The following is an 11,338-nucleotide window of genomic DNA, read 5'->3' as shown; positions in this document are numbered from 1 at the left end:
TTCATGTTTATATCTGGTAATCTGAACAACTAATTTGAAGACAATAATATGCAATATAACAGGCATCATTGAATTATCAATAATGTTTATCATTTTGTTTAGTGAAATTCTGTGTTGTTTCTATTTTATATTATTCTTATTCACTCTAAAACATAAATAAAATAAAGGAAAAAAATAAGAACTGGCAAGTGAGTTTGAATTCCCATATTAGTTAATGTTCAAATGTTTTTAATTAATACTATAATTCTCCAAAAATAAGACCTAGCATGGACTTTTAAGGTTACTTGTAAGTTGTGTTCCCAAAATAAACTCCAGTTAAGATGATTGGTCAGACAGACGTATCTAGTACATCCACTGCAACACACAATACATGTATTACATTACAGAATAATAGCATTAGTGTATAATTATACAGAGATGAATAATATTGACAATGCTTGCCATAAGTGCTAGTATAGCTTATAATTAAGTATTTGCAAATACTGAAATGGGTGTCCTTGGACAAAAGACAAATACCTAAGCACACAGATGGGCTCAAGAGTTACTGCTGAATGACCAGAGCACAGACATAACACATGGACACTGTGTGCATCTGATAATGAACAGGTATGGCTTTGTCTGACATGGTATCTGCTGTGATAGACATAGTATGCAATGTACTCATATCATATGAAGAAGTGTCTTCTGAATCTCGGCTCCTGAGAATTGTCACTTTTTTGTGGACCATCATTCTTAAAGGTTACCGTTTCTGTTGCCACTCCTGTCTCACACATTTTCAATTAACACTTGGTTTAATGGAAACTTTGCGAAGCCCAACCTGCAGAAAGCTGTGATTTAGGTGAGGAACGCGTGGGATACATCAATGACAGCTGTGTTGTCAATGCACTACGAGCAGGCTACGTGGACAACAGGTTGTCATTTAAGGGGCATTCTATTGCTGGACCTGAGAGATTGGAGCAAGGGTTCTACAGGAAATAGAGTCATCAACAATTTAGGCTGGAGTTTTGATTTAGAGAGTTGTGACATTGTTGCAAAAGATAACATGACTATCTGGATAAATGTAGATTTTTCTTCATTGTGTCTTAGCCTTTTGGCTAAGATCAATTGGATAAATGTGTGTTATTTTTACATGAATAAATGTTGATGGTTGTGCATGAAAAGAAAAGACGCCCTCTACTACATCCTTTGGAGCAAAAATGGATACAAGAGTTGGTCTTATTTTGGGTGAAATAAGCAAATAGTGACAGCCACTGTTGATTGGAGGTTTGTTAAAAGCCAAATCCTATCCTTATTAAGCAGCTCTTTTGGTCCTGTCTCCCCTCAAACAAATTGGATATAGCTACATTTATCAGCATTTTGTAGATGTAAAGATAGGCATTGATAAAAATAAGGAACTCACATTAGTCAGTGGGCTAACCTCCTCTCATAAGACACCACCCCTCAATGGTCTTACCATGTCTCAGTACCGCATCTCAGTACCACTGTCCAGAGGACCATGCTTTTAAAACATGCACCTTTGAGAGACATTTTTCCAATCCATAATACCTGTTAACTATAGATACCTGGGATGTCTGAGTTCGAATTGATGCTTTCCCATTCTAGTCTTCTTACAGAAATGAAGGACTATCACTCTGTTCAACTGCCTTTACACCTTGGACAGAACATGTTGGAATCATTTTTTACTTTTTGAGGGCTATCATAAGGCATAATTCTTGGTATTAATTGCTTGATCATCTCTAGGCACTAACACCATTTCTATTTGAATCTAAGGAAGTGTTCCATGTATGGAGTAAACCAATGGTCTTCGGAGTTGGTTGGCCTCAGTTTGGATCTTAATTCTACCCTAATGTGTCTAAAATATTTAACATGGTCCTGAATAGATCTGTTTCTATTTCCTTGGTGGTATACTGGTAGTTCATAATATTATGAGGGTTATAACATGGAAATATGTATATTTCCTTAAAACAGTGCCTGGAACATTAAATATTCAATACATTTAGCTGTTAATATTATTATCAATTTTTAAATGTTTGCCTTATTTTATGATATTTGTTTACCTGTTATGGTAAGATTTAGAATGCTTTTGTCAATGTCTAAATTTGTTTTTCCATCTGCAGTCATGGTGTAAAATTATACCAGTAGTACTGGAAGATGACAAGACAGAGACTCTTTTTTTTCCAGTTTATTTTTCTGTGGGCAGTTTACATCCTAATAAAGACTTCAGCTTTCATCCTGAAGGCTTTATCTGCAACAGAACAACTCTGCTTAGCCACACTGCCACAATGCATCCTGCAATTTCATGCAAAGCGACTTCACATAAGGAAAAATGTGACATATTTCTAAAATATGTCCATAGGCTATTGTAATATTTGTGGTTACAAACTGAAAGCTATTCCTTCCTTTTGCTGCACCCTTCAATATTTGCTCAGGTGCAATTTGATTTCCACATGAACTGGTTCAGAAAACCTACCAGCGAGGTACACAGAAGTTGGCATTCCAGCCTCTAATAACTTCACAAACAAAATCACATTCCCGAAAAACTATTACATAAAGAGCCTCCAATAAATCTGTGTATTTATAACTCATTGTAAACTTCATCAGCAATCTGTCTGTAAGCATGAGCACATTTCTAATCAAGCAGTAAAACATTTAGAGTACAAAGTTCATCAAAGCTGGAGTGGCAGTGAACTGTTTTGTCCCCCAAGAGAAGGAGCTTGGCTAGAGAGGTTACTGCGGTTGTCCCAAAGTTCTGTTCCCTTTGTGCCTGACTGCACTTCCCAAGCGGTGATGAAGAGAAAACTTAGCCCAAGATAATCATGGCTGTCTACATTAGAGCTTTTAATTCCAGATGAATAGTTTCCTTTTCTCAATGAAAGAGTTCACAAAACCTATCTATCAAAGACAAGCTTATTCCACAATCATATAAATAATATAATAGTAAGCAATAGGGGAAATCTCAGTTAATACTATACATAGATTTATAATTTATAAAATATAAAATTGATGCAACTTAGACAATGGAATGCAGAACACTGGCTATTTTCACTCAGTACCACTGTAATCTGCCTCATGTTAAATGCATAAGCATGAATATTTCTTCTCCAAGGATGACTGCTTCTGAACTTGGAGCACTCTACAGAAACTTTGTGTCCCTTCATTCTCTGGTTGTTTTTAAAAACTCAATCACATGCATTCCTTCAAATTGTCTTTGGAAATATTTTATTGACTTGTTTCAAATCTGCATATAATCATGACACAGAAGAAAAAAGAATCAAGTAACTTAAATATGGTCTTTTATCTGCTAATTTAAGCTGGGAAATGACTAAAAGAGTAAGTGTTTAAAAGCAAAAAATTTTCATATGCATAATATTTTATTTCATATGATTTTGTTCAAAAATTACACTATACAGCTTCATCTCTATATGTGTGCATAAATATATGTTGATTTTTTAAATGTATTTGATACAGAGTCTCACCACGTAGTTCAGACTTGCAGTGATCCTCCTGTTTTCAGCCTCCCCAGTGCTGGGATTACAGGCATGCACCACCACTCCTAGACCTGAGCTCAGGACAGTTGGGAGTGGGGCCAAGATAGCATGTGGTATTGGGAATAGAAAGACAATCCCTATGCTTGCCTAAGCAGGTGCTTAGTCTGCTCAGCTATCTCACCGGCCCTAATATACGTTTATATATATTTCTACAACAGTTACCTATACAGTGTCTTAAAAATAAATATTTAGACAGAATTTATAGTTAGTAGGTCAATGAGGCATTTAAAGCATTCTTGAAGTTCGGAAGTCAGTATGGGACTTTGTAAATCTGGATGGGATTCCAAATATAGTTATGAGTCATCTGTGACTCAGAATTGATTGTGATAATGCTTTGAGGGAATGTACAAATATTAAATCTGGAGAAAAAAATGAGAAAGAGGATAGTCTGGATGTGACATGATATTTTATCACCAGATTTCTACTGTGCTTGAGTGTCATGTTTCAAATGGTGGGTTTTATGTTGATTCTTGCAAGAAAAATACAATAAAACTAATTTTTTATGCAATACCTTATGTTCATATTCAAGTCAAAGTAGAATACCTCTCATGCACAATCACTCTTCAGGTCTTGTCTTAGCCATGAGGATGTGCTTGCCTACCTAAATTCTCCACTGCAACCTTTCCTAAATACTATGTTTAAGGTCATCTAATTCTCTTGCCTGGCAAGACTCCTCCGGACCTAGGCTCCACACTGTCAGCTGAGTCCCGCTTTTCATTTCTCATTTTCACCTCTATTTCTCTACTATGTTACTTCCATGTATTTTTCAAGATGTTAATACTCAGGAGTACCTTATTAATTTGTTTCACCCACCCATGGTTTTATTTTTATTTTTATCAGGATGGACAACAATTATTCCATGACTACTCTTCCCACTTTTCTTTCAACCCGTCTCTTACCTCTCTTTCAAAAACTACCCATCTACATCCTATGCAATGAAAATTTTTGTTTTCAATGAGGAGCCAGAGATCATCATCACTTTTTGCCAATGACCTGTCTAATAAAGAAAGGCTTTACACAAGTGCTAAAATTAGATTTTTGTCTCCAGTAATAAATTTTAAATAAAACAACTGAATTGAGATGCTTTTGTTTTCACAGCTGGAGGTGTTTTAGGATTATTTAGTTCCACACCCTTAGTTAATAAAAGCATGTGCAGCCAGAGACACATGCTATTTCTCTGTGTGGCAGTCGCAAAGCTGTTGCCATGTCTGGAGCTTAGGCAGAGACTTCCTGCTACCGCACTCAGCCTCTTTGACCATGGCAGCCACGGGGGATCACTCCACTGCTTAGTGGACAGAGAGGGATACTGAAGACATATTCTTAGCTGGTTTCAGTCACTGAATGGTAGTAATTTTGAGCCAGTCACTAAAACTGTGTCTCGACATATCCGTTTTTTACATTTTAAGTGTATAATCCTTAATTTCTCAGCAGTACTTTCAGAAGGAGATTTAAATATGGATATGTGGTTTGTGTGGGGGGACATGTAGCACACAATGTAACTACAGAGGTCCTTTTAAGGCAAGTGGAACTTCAGAAGGCATCTGATAGAAATTGTGTTTCACCAGCAATAGCATGATCAAGAGGGGAAATAAATTGTCTTCAATCTTGAAAGCATCAAGAAGACTCTATCTCTTAACCTCCAAGAGCATCATTTAATTACCTACAGCGATACCAACTCAGTGGACCACCTATCCCAATTAAGCAGCGGTGCATGCTAATTATCATTAGACTTAATTGCTTTCCCAATTCAGCAACTTCCCTGATCAAGACTGCCCCAGTTAAGTGGCATTTATTGAACCACCTGAATCTTGCTTTAATGAAACAAAAGAATTTCCCATCTCAAGTTCAGCAAATATAACCTATTTGCACCAGGTCACAGTAGCCAGTTTCTAATTAATTTTACAAAGCATACACAGAGATTTAGTACAGGAACCGTATCTTCTTCCAATTAAACTGAATATTTTGGTAAAAATCAAGGAAGAGTAAGGAAAACATTTAAAATAACAATTAATCAGTAAATGGGCAAAAGTTTACAGATACGTATTTCTACTTCCCTCTTACACAAACCTTTTTTCTAACCAAATTCATACTATAACTTTTCTTACTTTTGCATTTTCCATTCTTAAGACCAGCACCCTATGTTTAATGATAACATATTCTGAAGGGTAGGTAAGCATAAGAAAAGGAGAAATTATGCTCTTAGACTCAGCTGTCACTGAGAAATCTATGTGCATTAATCCCCAAGATTAAAATGCAGAGGTAAAAAACAGATGAATATAAAATTAGGCACTTGAGGACCACTCAGGATAAGAGGAAACCATGATCAATGAGGCTTACAATTCACATAGGACTTGGAAGGCCAGGGCTGAGTATTGACAGGAACAGCGGTGGTGAAACTATAGCTCAGGTGTTATTTTATTTTTTTAGGACAAAACATATTAACATATGAGTTGTGTTTTTTAAACTAAAACCTCAGTGTTTCAGTTTAATTGCAGTGTTTGCATTATGCCATAAATAAATGGGTCTTAGGTTGCAGTTTGTATGCTGTCACCATCACTGGGCTACACCAAGACTCCTTCAGAAAAGTGCTATGCTTTGGGGTGATGGCATACAATAAGGGCACACGTGCTCCAGCATTAAAAGTTGTGTCTTGGGAAGTAATTGGTCCAGGTCTGTAGGTGACAGCCACATCTCCAACTTGAATGAGCTCACAGAACTCAAAAGATGAATACTTTGAGCTCTCTTGGGAACAGCCAAAATCCTCACTTTCCACACTTCCCACCAGACCAAAAGAGCACCATCATTAAAGGGAAAAGCTGTTACCCCAATTCCCTCTTTTTCTGTTTTACCCTCAAAACTAAGATCAGGGGAAGGAAGAGCTGAGTCAAGCTGTGTTCCACATGCAATTTGTGCATTTCTTTCCAGTGAAGTAGTACTGTTGCTTTGTATCAAGAAGGAGTGTGGTTGTCACAGTTGCTTGTGAAGTGACAGTTGGGGAAAACAGCAGAGGTCAAGGCCGGCTAAATAGCTCAGACGCAGGTAGGGGCTGGGAGTTCGATCACCAGGCCTGCTGTGCTGGCCCTGTTCCCAGGCAATTGAGAGGGCATGGTGGTGTATACCTGTAATCCCAGCACTTGGGAGACTATAAATGGGAGGATCACTGCGAGTCCGATCTATGCAGTGAGACCCTGTAGACCCTAAAGACTTTATCCTAAAACTACAAAAAAATAATAATAATAATAATAAAAGCAGAGGTCTTTCCTCAGGGCACACCATGGCCCCAGCACTGGTTTTGACTACAGGATAGGCTGACATCAGCAGGGCATGAATTTGATAGTCAAAGATCTGAGACCTATTATAAAAATAGAGAAAGCACCAGTGACGTTCTGAATAGAAGAGGATAATCAGATAAAGGCATGTGTTTTAGTAATACTACCTTAAGACAGCTTCTCATGCCAAAACAGAGAACAACAATAAAGAATAATATGGTCATTTTTGTTTTCTTTGCAATGACTTAAACTACTTCAGATTTGGCATTAGGATTACAAAATGAATATAAAATGTGCAATATAAAGTAATTTACCTTTCTTTCAAGAAACCAACATGCATTATATGAGAGTTGATGAAATCTATTATAGTACAGTAGAGTGCTTTATGGGCAACATCAAAACACAGAAAGCAACTTAAAGCCTCAGAATGCTATTTAATCAAAACCAATGTTCCTTTAATGAAATTATCTTAGATACAGTTTTTGTATGTCTACTCATAATTGAATTAAACTCTTCAGGCTTAAAGCAAAATTGTAATGGAATCATTGATGGTAGAGTTGGAAGGGATCTTAGATATCACTTATGTCCTGCCACTCACTTTGTATCTAAGAAAGGAAAATTAATCATTACACAGCTTAGTTAGAGAAGAGCCAAGTTTCCAGTTATTCTCTACTACTATTTTTGTTACCCATCCTACAAATGTCATACCCACATTCCCTGTTTTGTTTTTATCATAAGAAAAAAATCAAAGTTGTCCATTACCCTGCCTTCACATTATATCTGCTATTCAGACCCTAAGATGTCCTGATCAGTTGACATTTTCTACCTTCCAATTGAAACTTCTCTGAGGACGTCGGGGAGCGGGGAGGCTCATTTCTAGACACAGTTGGATGTGTGGGGAAAGACCAGAGAAATCATGGGCTTCTCCAATGCTTGGAGAATCTTGCAGTACTTGTCAAGGAATATCTGATTAAGTTTCAACTGTTTGTAAGATGAATGAGCAAAAAAAGCCTCTGAACATTGATGCTTGTACTTAAACTAGTTAATTAAAAACAGAAGATTAAAAACTATAAAGATCTGTCAAAAATAGTAGTAATTATAGTTATTTACGTGAACTGCTAAACTATTGGCCTCAAATGACATGGAACAGCACATATCATTAAATATGTGTCAGATTAACTTTGTCGTAAACTGTATTTCATTCACTTTCTGTCATCAGCAATTATTGAACACCTGCTCTAGATAAGCTTTCTCCCTTTTCTTCCTCCATTGTTTGTCCTCAGCACTTGCATCTTCCTTCTTACATCCACTGATGATGAGGTAGTTCTCTTTCAAATGGATTTACTGTTTGCCTCTCAATAGTTATCCTCCACCTTTGCTAAACAAACCAAGTTTTGTCCAGAAAAAGATTTTTTTTTCTCAGACACTGTTCTTTAAAGAAAGGAGATCCCTGGCTCCAATAAACTTAGATTTATCTAAACCCATCATGGTCATTTCATTTCTTTACCCATGATCTGTTTTGAAAAAAGAGCATGACTTCAGCTCTAGTTGATGAGAGGTGAGGGTAAGAGTGCTAGAAGAGATTCAGAGAAAGGCTTCTTTGCTCTTAAAAAAATGTTCAGGCTGGGGATATAGCTTGGTGGCCTACATGCCTGCCTGGCAAGCTCAAGGACCTGACTTCAAACTCCTGTACCACGTGACCTGCTGGTCCTGAAACCAGGTGTGGTGGCACACAGCTATAATTCCAGCAATGGGGAGGCTAAGACAGGAGGATCACTAATAAAAATAAATAAATAAAATATTAAAAACAAATTTTAGTGCCCAAAGAAAATTATAGTGTTTTTTCCTTTTGTTTATACCACATTTTTTACCTTCATGATCTAATAATAAGATTGCAATTCCTGAAACTAAATGTAGTAACCATCTTACCACCAATGAAGACTAATATATCTGAAGATGGCAGCTAAAGCTGACAAGAAGACTCCTCCTTGATTATTTATTTGTTTGTTTGTTTATTTTAGAGTTTCATTAAATTGCTCAAGCTGCGTTAGGATTTGTGGTCCAAACCTTCTGCCTCAGTCTCCCAGAGTGCTGTAGTTACTTTCTATAATATTTCTGAGCTACTGAATTGTTTAACACTAGAGGTACCCAACTTAGAATAATGTGTTATGTAAGAGACACATTCTTCTCATTCTTTAATCTCCTTTGACTAGATTTCTTGCTACCTGTTGCTAAGTGTACTTGATACAGTCATGAATTGGTTAAGAAACAAAATTATAGAGTCAAGCAAATGAGGGGTTGAGGGATTACTTTATCTCTTCCTCTGTCTCAAGTACTTTTCTAGTTGATGACACAAAATACTAAACATCCACAGTTAAAGGAAGAATTGTTCATTTGGCTCATAGTATATAGAGGTTTCAGTTCATAGTTGGCTGTCCCCCAGGCAGAGTGGCATGACAGAGGAGAAAAAGTCAATGGCAGGCAGAAGGCAGCAGGGAGGAAGTAGCAAGCAATGAGCAACACACAGTGACTATCTTTCTGCCCCTTGTGTCCTATCCAGATTATATACCCAGGCTGAGGCCTCATTAATTCTAGCATGAATCAGTCCCAGCATCACATCCTTAATCTCAGTTTCACACATCCCAGATCCAGCCACCTTGGAAAAGCCCTTGTGACCACACGAGGTCTTCAGAGGACATCTAGACACAAGCTGTAACACTCTGCATGGGACTCCTTACTTATTCATACAATATAAAATACATAATTCATCTCCAAGCCCAGAATTTGCCCAAAGAAATTAGAGATTCGGGATGATATAAAAAATTATTAAGGTCAGAATGAATGTTAAAAATTCATCTGGAATGATAGGCATGAAGCATATAACACTGATATAGATTTATTTTTTGAAGTCTAAAATTCATCTCAGAGTCATGAGCCAAAACGGATACGTGTCCAAAGGCTATGACAGAGTTCTGAGTATGACTAGATCTGAAATGAAGAAAATAGTTCATGGAGCACAGTTTGATGGAATACATTTTAACACAAAGGAGAAAACTTCAGGCTGTACAAGAATTAAGTGACATTTAAGAAAATAAAGCTAATATAAAACTTCAGTTTACAGTAGAGACAAATTACACATGCTTGATTTTGGGGTAGATTTGAATTAAAACATGCAATGGGATTCAAAGTGCTCTACAGACAAATACTTGGCCAAGGAATACGAGAGGAAGATGGAAACCTCTAAGCATAAATTAGAAAGGTTAAATATCCAAAAGAAATAATTCATAAATTGTACAACTTAATCCAAAAGTGAAGAAGTTGAAAAGGAATGCACCCTGAAAGGGACCATCAACAAATATTGAATGGCCACTTTGTGCCAGGTAGCAGGGTGGGTGTTGGGGACACCTGTGTTTTCTCAGGGCTTTCAGTCAGGTTACTATTCAACAGCTCACACATGCCTCCCACACATGTGGCTGATGTTAATTTAGAACGCAAAGTCCTAAAAATGAAAATAATGCTTTAACTTTGAAATTGCTTCAGATATTTATATTGGCTCTATCCTGGAGAGAAATTTTATAGTTTGATGCAGTTGGCCCTTTTTATTTTAATGAAAAACTTATTGTTTTAGGGGAATCCCTACTAGCAGATGCTGAAGAATAACCAGATCTGGGAATATTCCAGAAAGCTATGAGTGAGTGACACTCTTTGCTGATTTACAAAGTGCGTATCAGATGTCTTTCCCACACCTGGGGAAGTTTAGCAAACAGAACCCAAAGGTGACATCCAGGTCTGGCTCCAGGTTGGCTCCAGGGAGTCTAGCCAAGATCTGGCTTAGGTATTTGCTGTCCTAGAGTGGAGTCTGTACCTCCCTGGAGGAGGGCTTGAGCCCATGTGTGTGGGTGGTTGAGAGTGCACTCCCCCTCACAATTCTCCATCCATTCTGGCATCTAAATAGTAGTCAAGCACTTAAAATAACATTAAGACAGGTTCCAGCTTGCCCTGCCAGTCAAAAGAAAAAGAGGGAAAAAAATTCAAACCCTGTGTTTCAGAACCCCTAGAGCTTTCTGATTTGTTAGCTTTAATGGTTTGGTGGATTAAAAAGGCAGAAATATAGGAGGAAAAAAAAGAAGAAAAGCAAGAGGCAACATATCCATTGAAGCAAACCTAATGGGTCTCTGGGCCAAGGGGGCTGAGGGATTCTGCTACTTGAGAAAATCTTATTTATTATTCTTGTTTCACAATTAAAAATTTTAAAAAGAATAATAATTTCCTAGACATTTTTCTTTTTTGCTATGCTAGTCACATTTCCCAAATCCTTTATCAATGCTGCTCTGCATATGAATGGGCTGTAATTGAACTGTCACATTCATGAAGGTCAGTAACCTTTCATTAGGAAGAATGTGTCTTTCTTGATAAATTATAAAGTCCCTGAGGATTTGAAAGCATATTTTTTTAAAAAAATTCTCTCTACTATACCATGAAAAACAAAATACAGATTTCTCTTTTGCATTGTGGGGGGGG

The sequence above is a fragment of the Octodon degus genome, unplaced genomic scaffold, assembly GCF_000260255.1.
Source record: "Octodon degus isolate 3935 unplaced genomic scaffold, OctDeg1.0 scaffold00119, whole genome shotgun sequence".
Taxonomy (NCBI): Eukaryota; Metazoa; Chordata; class Mammalia; order Rodentia; family Octodontidae; genus Octodon; species Octodon degus.
This window is presented reverse-complemented; position numbering follows the sequence as displayed.